The sequence below is a fragment of the Lycium barbarum genome, chromosome 1, assembly GCF_019175385.1.
Source record: "Lycium barbarum isolate Lr01 chromosome 1, ASM1917538v2, whole genome shotgun sequence".
In the NCBI taxonomy this organism is placed as follows: domain Eukaryota; kingdom Viridiplantae; phylum Streptophyta; class Magnoliopsida; order Solanales; family Solanaceae; genus Lycium; species Lycium barbarum.
In genome coordinates, this window is record NC_083337.1 from 126,576,007 (window position 1) to 126,587,099 (window position 11,093).

Here is an 11,093-nt window from a genome sequence, read left to right on the forward strand (position 1 = left end):
ACTTAGCCCTAATAACTAGTCATTATTAAGTTTGATGTTTGAATAGCAATCAAAGATATAATCATAATAGGAATAAGTTTGAAAAGGTACAAAATCAAGACTGTTAGAGGGAAAAGGGGAGTTAGGCTAACAATGAACACTTAGCTTATTAGAGTGACATTGCTTTGCAAGTCTACCCTATTTTCAGTGTTAAAATATGATTAGGTAAATGTTACACCTCGGAAAACTTTTCGCTGACACACAGTAAATAGACTAACGGAGGGCACGAAGTATATGATGTTTCAATAAGTAAGAAATAGCATTTGATGATCCTAATTGAGATTCCAAAGACATTCGAGGTAAGAGAAGAAAGTTGGCCAAGAAAGGCAAGGTATACGTTATGTATCGGAAGAGATTTACGAGTAACAAGTTAATAGTGACTTAATGATGTCTTAAGGAAGAGTTATAATGATCCTTAGATTGGTAATGAAGTGTTAAACAAGTGTCAAGAAGGTTCCATAAGGAGTGGAGATCAAACGAATGATGGAAATCATTTCAATGAAAATGGGCTTATACGACCGACTTATACTGTCCGGTCTGTATAACATTATACGGTCCGTATAAGGGTCCGTATAACACCCAGCAGAAATGTTATTTCTCTGGTGGTGAAGTACGGTCACTTATATGGACCGGATAATGTTCTACGGACCGTATAAGTGTCCGTGGAAGTCCCGACGGGCTGAATTAAGTCCAAGTATAAAGTGATGTTCCCACTTCATTATTTTCATTTCCCACTCTTCTTCTCTCTCTCTATCTCAAGGCTTCTAGAGTGTTCTACATATTTCATCAAGACTAATCAAAGATCAACTTCATCAAGGTTCATCTAAGGCAAGAAATCTCATTGGAAGTGAACTGGGGTTTTGGCTCAAGTGAAGTATTTCCACTCAATGCTCATTCTCACACTATCTAAGGTGAGTTTATGATCATTCCATGTTGTTTAAGGCATTAAGAGGTTGAAAGACTTGGATTGTAGAAGGAGATAGAAAATGGGCCATAAATGTGAGAATAGTAACATCTTTGAGTGGTAGCTTAGAATGAATCATGATTCTTGATATGTTGTGATTATGATTATGCTATAAACGATATTAAGAACAAGCGATAAACATTATATGTGAGAGGACGTACTAGTGTACTATGATCATGATTATGGATGAATTGAAGTGAAATTATGAAATGTGGATAATGTAGTTGAATGAAGATTGTTGGTTATTATATTGCGAATGTATTATAGACGTTTGAGAGTTAATATATGAGATGGGGAAAGTTGTATAAACAAAGGAAATGCTGCCCAATTTTCTCTAACTTTAGTGGGCATGTTCATGTGATCGATTAGCTAACGTTAATGCGAACTCTCTTGAAGGTAGAAACGTGAGCGTTGAAGGAGAACGATCAAGCGATAGAATAGCTAAACGAAAAGATACGTAAGACTAGTCCCTTCCTTCTAAGGCATGACTCCCATGGCATGAATTCTCCTATTTTCCCATGACTTTCTTACATTCCGATAATTATGAGCCTATGATTATAAGGAGCTTAGCATGAAATACAGAAACGAGATATGTCATGCCTATGATAGTGATGATGATGAGCTAAGTCTTAAGATCCTAAAGCTAATGATTCTAACTATAATCTATTGATGTTGTTTGTTGTATACACTCACCTTATGTGCTAATTCCTTCAAGGTGAGGCAGAATGCTTATGAATGCTCCATAATGGAATCGAAGGTTCACGACCTTATGTCACCCCGATAAAGTATAGTGGTCTTTGAGTTCCTATGAGTTCCTATGCATGCATTATGATAAGAGTATAACGAGATTATGATAAGCCTGTGAAATGTACATGATGATGATATTACACCGCGCTTATATGGCCGGGCAGACACCGCTAAAGCGGGCATCGTATACACCATGTCTAGAGGGCATGGGAAAACACCACTAGTGGCCGGCATGAGATGGTTACCCCGGACGCGGGAGGCCTGGACGCAGGCTAATGATGATCACACCGTACCTATATGGTTGGGCAGCTTATATAGTTATGCATATATGATATGATGATGTTTATGAAGTGAGTTAGCATGCTTTATTTTTATCAAAATTGACAGTCAGTTACAGGTTTTCTTCATTTGATATCTCCCTATTTCATTGATGAATTATTATTGCTTATGCCTTACATACTCAGTACAATGCTCGTACTGGCGTCCTTTTTCTTTGGACGTTGTGTTCATGCCCATAGGTAGACAGGGAGGTGATCCAGATTCATAGGAGCTATCAGTAGACTTGAGAGCACTCCATTGTTCCGGAGGTGCCATTGCTTATGATTTTGTGTGTATATATTTTGGGCACGACGGGGTCCTGTCCCGTCCATATGTCTAGTACTCTAGTAAAGGCTCTTAAATAAGTAGGTGTGGGTAGTATGGTCTCACGATTTCCTCATTGTATATATATTATTTTGATAGCCGAAGGGATTACGTATATAAAGGTAAATATGTTTCAAAATGGAAATGGTTTTCCTATGATTTTGAGCATAAGAATAATGAATGAACGCAGGATGAGTATGATGGGTAATAGTATGAGCGGTGCTCGGTAGTTAGCCCTGGGTACCCGTCAGGGCCCCTAGGCGGGTCGTGACAAAAGCGGTATCAGAGCAGTTCAGTCCTAGGAAGTGTCTACGAGCCGTGTCTAGTAGAATCTTGTTTATGGTGTGTTGCGCGCCACACTAATAAACAGGAGGCTACAGGGCATTTAGGAAAAATTACCATTCTTCTTCTTATGAGATCGTGCGATAAAGCCGTGTTATAAGACTTTCTCCTCCCTAATAGTATGTTATGATTTCAGAGATGCCGCCAAAGAGAAAAGCTACAGCCACCCAGAAGGGCAAGACTACGGTAGAAAGACGGGTAGAGAGGGAGCCGCCAATGAATGTAGAAGAAGGTGAATCGCATAATGAGGCTCCCTCTAATACTTCTCCGAAGAACAAGAACGGGCTTCAGTTCCAGCTCATATGCCTCCAGTTCCTCCCCCGGCTACTTCGGGTCAACAAATGACCGAGGCTATTCATCTATTAACGCAGTTAGTTGCCGCCCAGGCCCAGCGGCAGAGTTCGGGTCCAAGTGACAGGGCATTTAGTACTAGAGCCCGTGATTTCATGAGTTTGAATCCTCCAGAGTTTTTCGGGTCAAAGCCGGATGAAGACCCGCAAGGTTTTATCGACGAAATGTTGAGAACATTGAAGATTATCCATGCCTTTGAAACTTAATCTGTGGAGTTAGCATCTTATAGACTCCGAGATGTGGCGGTCTTATGGTATAATAATTGGATATCATCAAGAAAAGAGAATTCACCTCCTCCAGTTTGGCAAGAATTTGTAGATGCCTTCATCCGCCACTATTTGCCACCCGAGGTCCGCCGAGCTAGAGCGGACAGGTTCTTAAATCTAAAGCAAGGAAATATGAGTGCCCGAGAGTATAGCCTTCAGTTTAATTCACTGGCTAGATATGCTCCGACTATGGTGGCCGACATGGAGGATAGAGTGCACAGATTTGTGAGTGGCCTAGGGCCACATTTGTTCAAAGATTATTTAACGGCTTCATTGCAAGATGGGATGGATATTTCCCGCATTCAGGCCCATGCCCATAACTTAGAAGGGCAACAACATCCACAAAGGGGTGAGCGTGATATTGATAGAGGGCAAAGCAAGAGGGCCAGATCCATGGGTGCAGGTAGTGATTTTAGAGGGGGATCGAGGCAAACATATCCTAGACACTCAGGCCAGTCAGCGACTAGTGCACCTCCACGATTTGCAGGTAGGAGATTTGATCGCTCCATTCCTTCAGGACAGGGTCAGAGTTCAAGAGCTTCAGGTTCTCAGTTTGGGGCTGATTATAGCCAGAGAAGACCACCAGCACCGCAATGTAGCTAGTGCGGTAGATTACATTCCGGACAGTGTCGTCGAGGTTCAGATGCTTGCCATGCTTGTGGCCAGGTTGGGCACATGATGCGAGATTGCCCGTCGATGAGTGGTAGAGTTGGGGTTCAGCCCACAGGATCAGCGGCTGGTTCTTCTTCTGTGCGCCCGACAGGGCAGACTCCCTAGATTCTAGCAGGTCGAGGTAGAGGCAGAGGGGGAGCATCTACTTCAGGTGCCACTCAGCCCCATATCTATGCTTTAGCCGGACGACAGGATCTTGAGTCCTCCCCGGATGTGGTTACAGTTATATTGTCCGTATTTTCTCATGACGTATATGCATTGATAGATCCGGGTTCTACACTATCCTATATTACTCCGTATGTTGCTGGTCGTATTAGGGTGAAACCCGAGCCAATTAAACTTTTCGAGGTATCTACTTCGGTTGGTGATCCCGTAATAGCTAGACAAGTATATAAAAATTGTGTAATTGTGATATGTGATCGCCAGACTAAAGTTGATTTAGTTGAACTAGAAATGCTAGATTTCGATGTGATTATGGGTATGGATTGGTTGGCCTCATGTTATGCTAATGTTGATTGTCGAATGAAACTAGTTCGATTTCAATTTCCGGGAGAGCCCGTGCTTGAATGGAAAGGTAATACAGCATTCCCAAGAGGTAGGTTTATTTCCTACCTTAAGGCAAGGAAGATGATAGCAAAAGACTATATTTATCACTTAGTTCGAGTTCATGACACCGAAGCAAAGTCACCAACTTTCCAATCCGTGTCGGTAGTGAATGAATTTCCAAATGTATTTCCAGATGAACTTCCAGGTCTTCCACCGGAAAGAGAGATTGACCTCGCTATTGATGTGTTGCCGGATACTAAGCCTATTTCTATTCCTCCTTACCGAATGGCTCTTACAGAATTGAAAGACCTAAAGGCACAATTGAAGGATTTACTGGAAAAATGATTCATTAGGCCTAGTTCATCACCTTGGGGAGCACCAGTTCTATTTGTGCGAAAGAAAGATGGTTCTTTGTGGATGTGTATTGATTATAGGCAGTTGAATAAGGTGACGATAAAGAATAAATATCCCCTTCTGAGAATTGATGATTTGTTTGATCAACTACAGGGTGCCAAGTGGTTTTCCAAAATAGACCTAAGGTCAGGTTATCATCAAGTGAGAGTTAAAGAAGAAGATATTCCCAAAACAGCTTTCAGAACGAGATATGGCCATTATGAATTCCGAGTGATGTCATTTGGGTTAACTAATGCCCCAACAATGTTTATGAATTTGATGAATAATGTATTCAGGCCTCTCTTAGATTTGTTCATGATCGTGTTCATTGATTATATTCTGGTATATTCTCGGGCAGAATCAGAACATGCAGACCATTTACGTATTGTTCTTGGAGTCCTTCGAACTCGAGAATTGTATGCAAAATTTTCAAAGTTTGAGTTTTGGTTGAATTCCGTGACATTTTTGGGTCATGTTATTTCAGATGATAGCATCCGAGTTGATACTCAGAAAATTGAAGCTGTGAAAACTTGGCCAAGGCCAACAACGCCTACCGAAGTTCGTAGTTTTCTGGGATTGACAGGCTACTATAGGAGATTCGTGGAAGGGTTTTCATCTATTTCAGCCCCATTGACGAAGCTAACCCAGAAGTCAGCAAAATTTCAGTGGAATGATGCTTGTGAACGCAGTTTCCAAGAATTGAAGGACAGATTAACTTCAGCCTCAGTCTTGACACTTCTAGAAGGGCCAGATGGTTATGTTGTATATTGTGATGCTTCTGTCATTGGTTTAGGATGTGTATTAATGCAGCACGGTAAAGTCATTGCTTATGCTTCGAGACAGCTGCGGTAACATGAAAAGAACTACCCAACTCATGATCTCGAATTGGCTGCAGTTATTCATGTATTAAAGATGTGGAGACATTACTTGTATGGTGTTCATGTTGATATCTATACAGATCACAAGAGTCTTCAATACATTTTCAAACAGAAGGAGTTAAATCTGCGGCAGAGGCGGTGGTTAGAATTATTGAAGGATTATGATGTGAGTATCTTATACCACCCCGGAAAAGCAAATGTAGTAGCTGATGCGCTTAGCCGCAGATCAATGGGCAGCCTATGTGAAGTTTCCCCGGAGAAGAAGGAATTAATTCGTGAGCTCCACCAGCTAGCTAATCTTGGAGTTCGTCTAGTTGAATCAAACCGTACAGGAATTGATATTAATAATCTCACTGTTTCATCCTTGAATATAGAGGTGAAAGAGCGTCAATATGAAGATCCTCAGTTGAGCCATTATAGAGACACATTTCATGAAAAAGAGAAGTCTCCATTTGAAACTTCTATAGATGGGGTTCGTAGATACCGAGGCAGGTTATGTGTTTCGAATGTTGCAGAATTGTCGTCGAATTCTAGAATATGCTCATTATTCTCGGTATTCTATTCACCCAGGTGCAACAAAGATGTATCATGATCTCAAGTTAATATATTGGTGGGATGGCATGAAGAAAGATATAACAAAATTTGTAGCTCAATGTCCAAACTGTCAGCAAGTGAAAATCGAGCATCAAAAGCCAGGAGGGTTATTGCAAGCAATGGACATCCCCACTTGGAAATGGGAAATGATCAACATGGACTTTATTGTGGGATTACCTCGTTCCCGAAGCAAATACGATTCTATATGGGTGATCGTGGACAGACTCACGAAAGCAGCACATTTCCCTCCAGTTAGGACTATGTATTCAGCCGAAGACTATGCAAAGTTGTATCTCAAAGAGATTGTGCGACTCCATGGTATTCCGATGTCCATTATCACATATAGAGGAGCGCAATTTACAACTAAGTTTTGGATCCGAGATCGATTGTTGACAGCCCAAGGTCGCTAGAAATCTTATGCGGATAACCGACAGCGAGACATAGAATTTCAAGTTGATAATTGGGTATTCTTAAAGGTGTCGCCAATTAAAGGACTGATGAGATTTGGTAAGAAAGGGAAGTTAAGTCCTCGATACATTGGACCTTACAAAATTGTCCGCAAAGTGGGTCAAGTAGCTTACGAATTGGACTTACCCTCGGAGCTCGAATCAGTCCATCCGATTTTCCATGTCTCAATGCTCCGTAAGTGTATTGGAGATCCTACGAGGATTGTTCTGATAAATGATGTTCAAGTGACAGAAAGGTTAGCTTATGAAGAAGTACCCGTTACCATACTAGATAGGCAGGTACGGAGACTTAGAAATAAAGAAGTAGCCTCAGTTAAGGCCTTATGGAGGAATAACAACTGAGAAGAAATGACTTAGGAAGCGGAAGAGAGTATGAAATCCAAGTACCCGCACTTATTTCAATATTCGAAAGAGATTCGAGATGAAACAACAAGATTATGAGGTATGTATGTTTTCTTTTTATGCTTTTGGGTCGTGTGTGGCCAAACTGTATTGCTATTATGTTGTGGCCCTGTAAGGTATTGTTATTATGGGCTGTGGTGACAGGATGGTAGTGCCATACTACAGGGGAGACTCTGGCAAAAATTTCGTAGAATTACCGCGTGCTTAACATTCGAGGACGAATGTTCCAAAAGGGGGGAAGAATGTTACACCTCGGAAAATTTTTCGCTGACACACAGTAAATAGACTAAAGGAGGGAACGAAATATACGATGTTTCAATAAGTAAGAAATAGCATTTGATAATCCTAATTGAGATTCCAAAGACATTCGAGGTAAGAGAAGAAAGTTGGCCAAGAAAGGCAAGGTATACGTTATGTATCGGAAGATATTTATGACTAACAAGTTAATGGTGACTTAATGATGTCTTAAGGAAGAGTTATAACGATCCTTAGATTGGTAATGAAGTGTTAAACAAGTGTCAAGAAGGTTCCATAAGGATTGGAGATCAAACGAACGACGGAAATCATTTCAAGGAAAATGGGGTTATACGACTGACTTATACGGTCCGTATAACATTATATGGTCCGTATAAGGGTCCGTATAACACCCAACAGAAATGTTGTTTCTCTAGTGGTGAAGTACGGTCACTTATACGGACCGTATAATGTTGTACGGACCGTATAAGTGTCCGTGGAAGTCCCGGCGGGCTGAATTAAGTCCAAGTATAAAGTGATGTTCCCACTTCATTATTTTCATTTCCCACTCTTCTTCTCTCTCTCTCAAGGCTTCTAGAATGTTCTACATATTTCATCAACACTAAATCAAGACTAATCAAAGATCAACTTCATCAAGGTTCATCTAAGGCAAGAAATCTCATTGGAAGTGAACTAGGGTTATGGCTCAAGTGAAGTATTTCCACTCAAGGCTCATTCCCACACTATCTAAGGTGAGTTTATGATCATTCCATGTTGTTTAAGGTATTGAGAGGTTGAAAGACTTGGATTGTAGAAGGAGATAGAAAATGGGCCATAAATGTGAGAATAGTAACATCTTTGAGTGGTAGCTTAGAATGAATCATGATTCTTGATATGTTATGATTATGATTATGCTATAAACGATATTAAGAACAGGGGATAAACATTATATGTGAGAGGATGTACTAGTGTACTATGACCATGATTATGGATGAATTGAAGTGAAATTGTGAAATGTGGATAATGTAGCTGAATGAAGATTGTTGGTTATTATATTGCGAATGTATTATAGACGTTTGGGAGTTAATATATGAGATGGGGAAAGTTGTATAAACAAAGGAAATGCTGCCAAATTTTCTCTAGCTTTAGTGGGCATGTTCATGTGATCGATTAGCTAACGTTAATGCGAACTCTCTTGAAGGTAGAAATGTAAGCGTTGAAGGAGAACGATCAAGCGATAGAATAACTAAAAGAAAAGGTATATAAGGCTAGTCCCTTCCTTCTAAGGCATGACTCCCATGGCATGAATTCTCCTATTTTCCCATGACTTTCTTACATTCCGATAATTATGAGCCTATGATTATAAGGAGCTTAGCATGAAATACAGAAACGAGATATGTCATGCCTATGATAGTGATGATGATGAGCTAAGTCTTAAGATCCTAAAGCTAATGATTCTAACTATCATCTATTGATGTTGTTTGTTGTATACACTCACCTTATGTGCTAATTCCTTCAAGGTGAGGCAGAATGCTTATGAATGCTCCATAATGGAATCGGGGGTTCACGACCTTATGTCACCCCGATAAAGTATAGTGGTCTTTGAGTTCCTATGAGTTCCTATGCATGCATTATGATAAGAGTATAACGAGATTATGATAAGCCTGTGAAATGTACATGATGATGATATTACACCGCACCTATATGGCCGGGCAGACACCGCTAAAGCGGGCAGCGTATACACCATGTCTTGAGGGCATGGGCAAACACCACTAGTGGGCGGCATGAGATGGTTACCCCGGACGCGGGAGGCCTGGATGCAAGCTAATGATGATCACACCATACCTATATGGTTGGGCAGTTTATATAGTTATGCATATATGATATGATGATGTTTATGAAGTGAGTTAGTATGCTTTATTTCTATCAAAATTGACAGTCAGTTACAGGTTGTTCTTCATTTGATATCTCCCTATTTCATTGATGAATTATTATTGTTTATGCCTTACATACTCAGTACAATGCTCGTACTGGCGTCCTTTTTCTTTGAACGCTGTGTTAATGCCCACAGGTAGACAGGGAGGTGATCTAGATTCATAGGAGCTATCAGCAGACTTGAGAGCACTCCATTGTTCCGGAGGTGCCATTGCTTATGATTTTGTGTGTATATATTTTGGGCACGACGGGTTCCTGTCCCATCCATATGTCTAGTACTCTAGTAGAGGCTCGTAGATACGTAGGTATGGGTAGTATGGTCTCACGATTTCCTCATTGTATATATATTATTTTGATAGCCGAAGGGCTTATGTATATAAAGGTAAATATGTTTCAAAATGGAAATGGTTTTCCTATGAGTTTGAGTATAAGAATAATGAATGAACACAGGATGAGTATGATGGGTAATAGTATGAGCGGTGCTCGGTGGTTAGCCCCGGGTACCCGTCAAGGCCCCTAGTCGGGTCGTGACAGTTAAAGGGAGAGAGGATAACACCACCTAGACTAGCTTGAACCTTGTGCACACTCATTGGAAGGGATCTGCCTAATGATTAGTTAGTAATGGGGTTTGAATCAGTTCTTTTGAGGATGCCACCCTTTAGAACCTGAGTAGAAACTTAAAATGTTTGCCACCTAGCCTTGCTTATAAGGGTACTATATATTGGTCGCAGGTCTGATTTGGAAGGTTCCGCCAAAACTAGCACAGCCGGAAAATAGATTCTACCAGGCCTATCAGACCTGCGCCTATCATTCAGGAGGAAATGGGCACAGTATTGAAGATTGTATAAATCTCAAGCACAAAATCCAAGATCTGATGGACAAGAGAGAAATTGCCTTGGAAACCGCAACTCCAATTGTGAACACAAACCCGTTGCCCAACCACAGAAACAACAGAGTCCACATGATCGAAAATAATGAGGATTGGGAAGCTTTCAGAGCATTAATCCCCGAAGTGGTCGAATCCTTGGAGCACACAGTGGCCTCCCTCACACTCCAAAAGCGCCTAAATTTCAAGGTTCTGGTCCCAACACTAGAAACTATGGCAATAACTCCAAGATTCAAAGCCCTGATCCCAGCACCCGTGGTGGCTCAGGTGGCGCACCCAGAAGCTCCCACAAAGCCGGTTACTGTGCAAGCGGCCATGCCCAAGGCATGACCCACTCCGGAAGATGATACACTCCTGAGGAATTAGCTCTGAATGCTGCAAGGAAGGAAAACACCCAAAAGAGAGCGATAACTGAGGGAGAAGCTGAGGATTTCTGGCGGCGCATACAGCCGAAAGATTAATCCATTGTTGAATATTTGAAGAAAACACCCGCCCAAATATCTATGTTGTCATTGCTAGCCAGCTTCCCAACACACAGGCAAGCACTCATGAGAGTATTGGACGAAGTACACGTGCCAACCGGTACAAGCAGTGAGGACCTGGCTGGGCTAGTAGCCCATATCATTAGAGCAGACAAGATCTGCTTCTCCAAAGAGGACCTGCCGGTAGAAGGAACCGCCCACAACAGAGCCCTTAACATCATCATGGAATGCTACAGCAAAGCAGTAGAGAGGG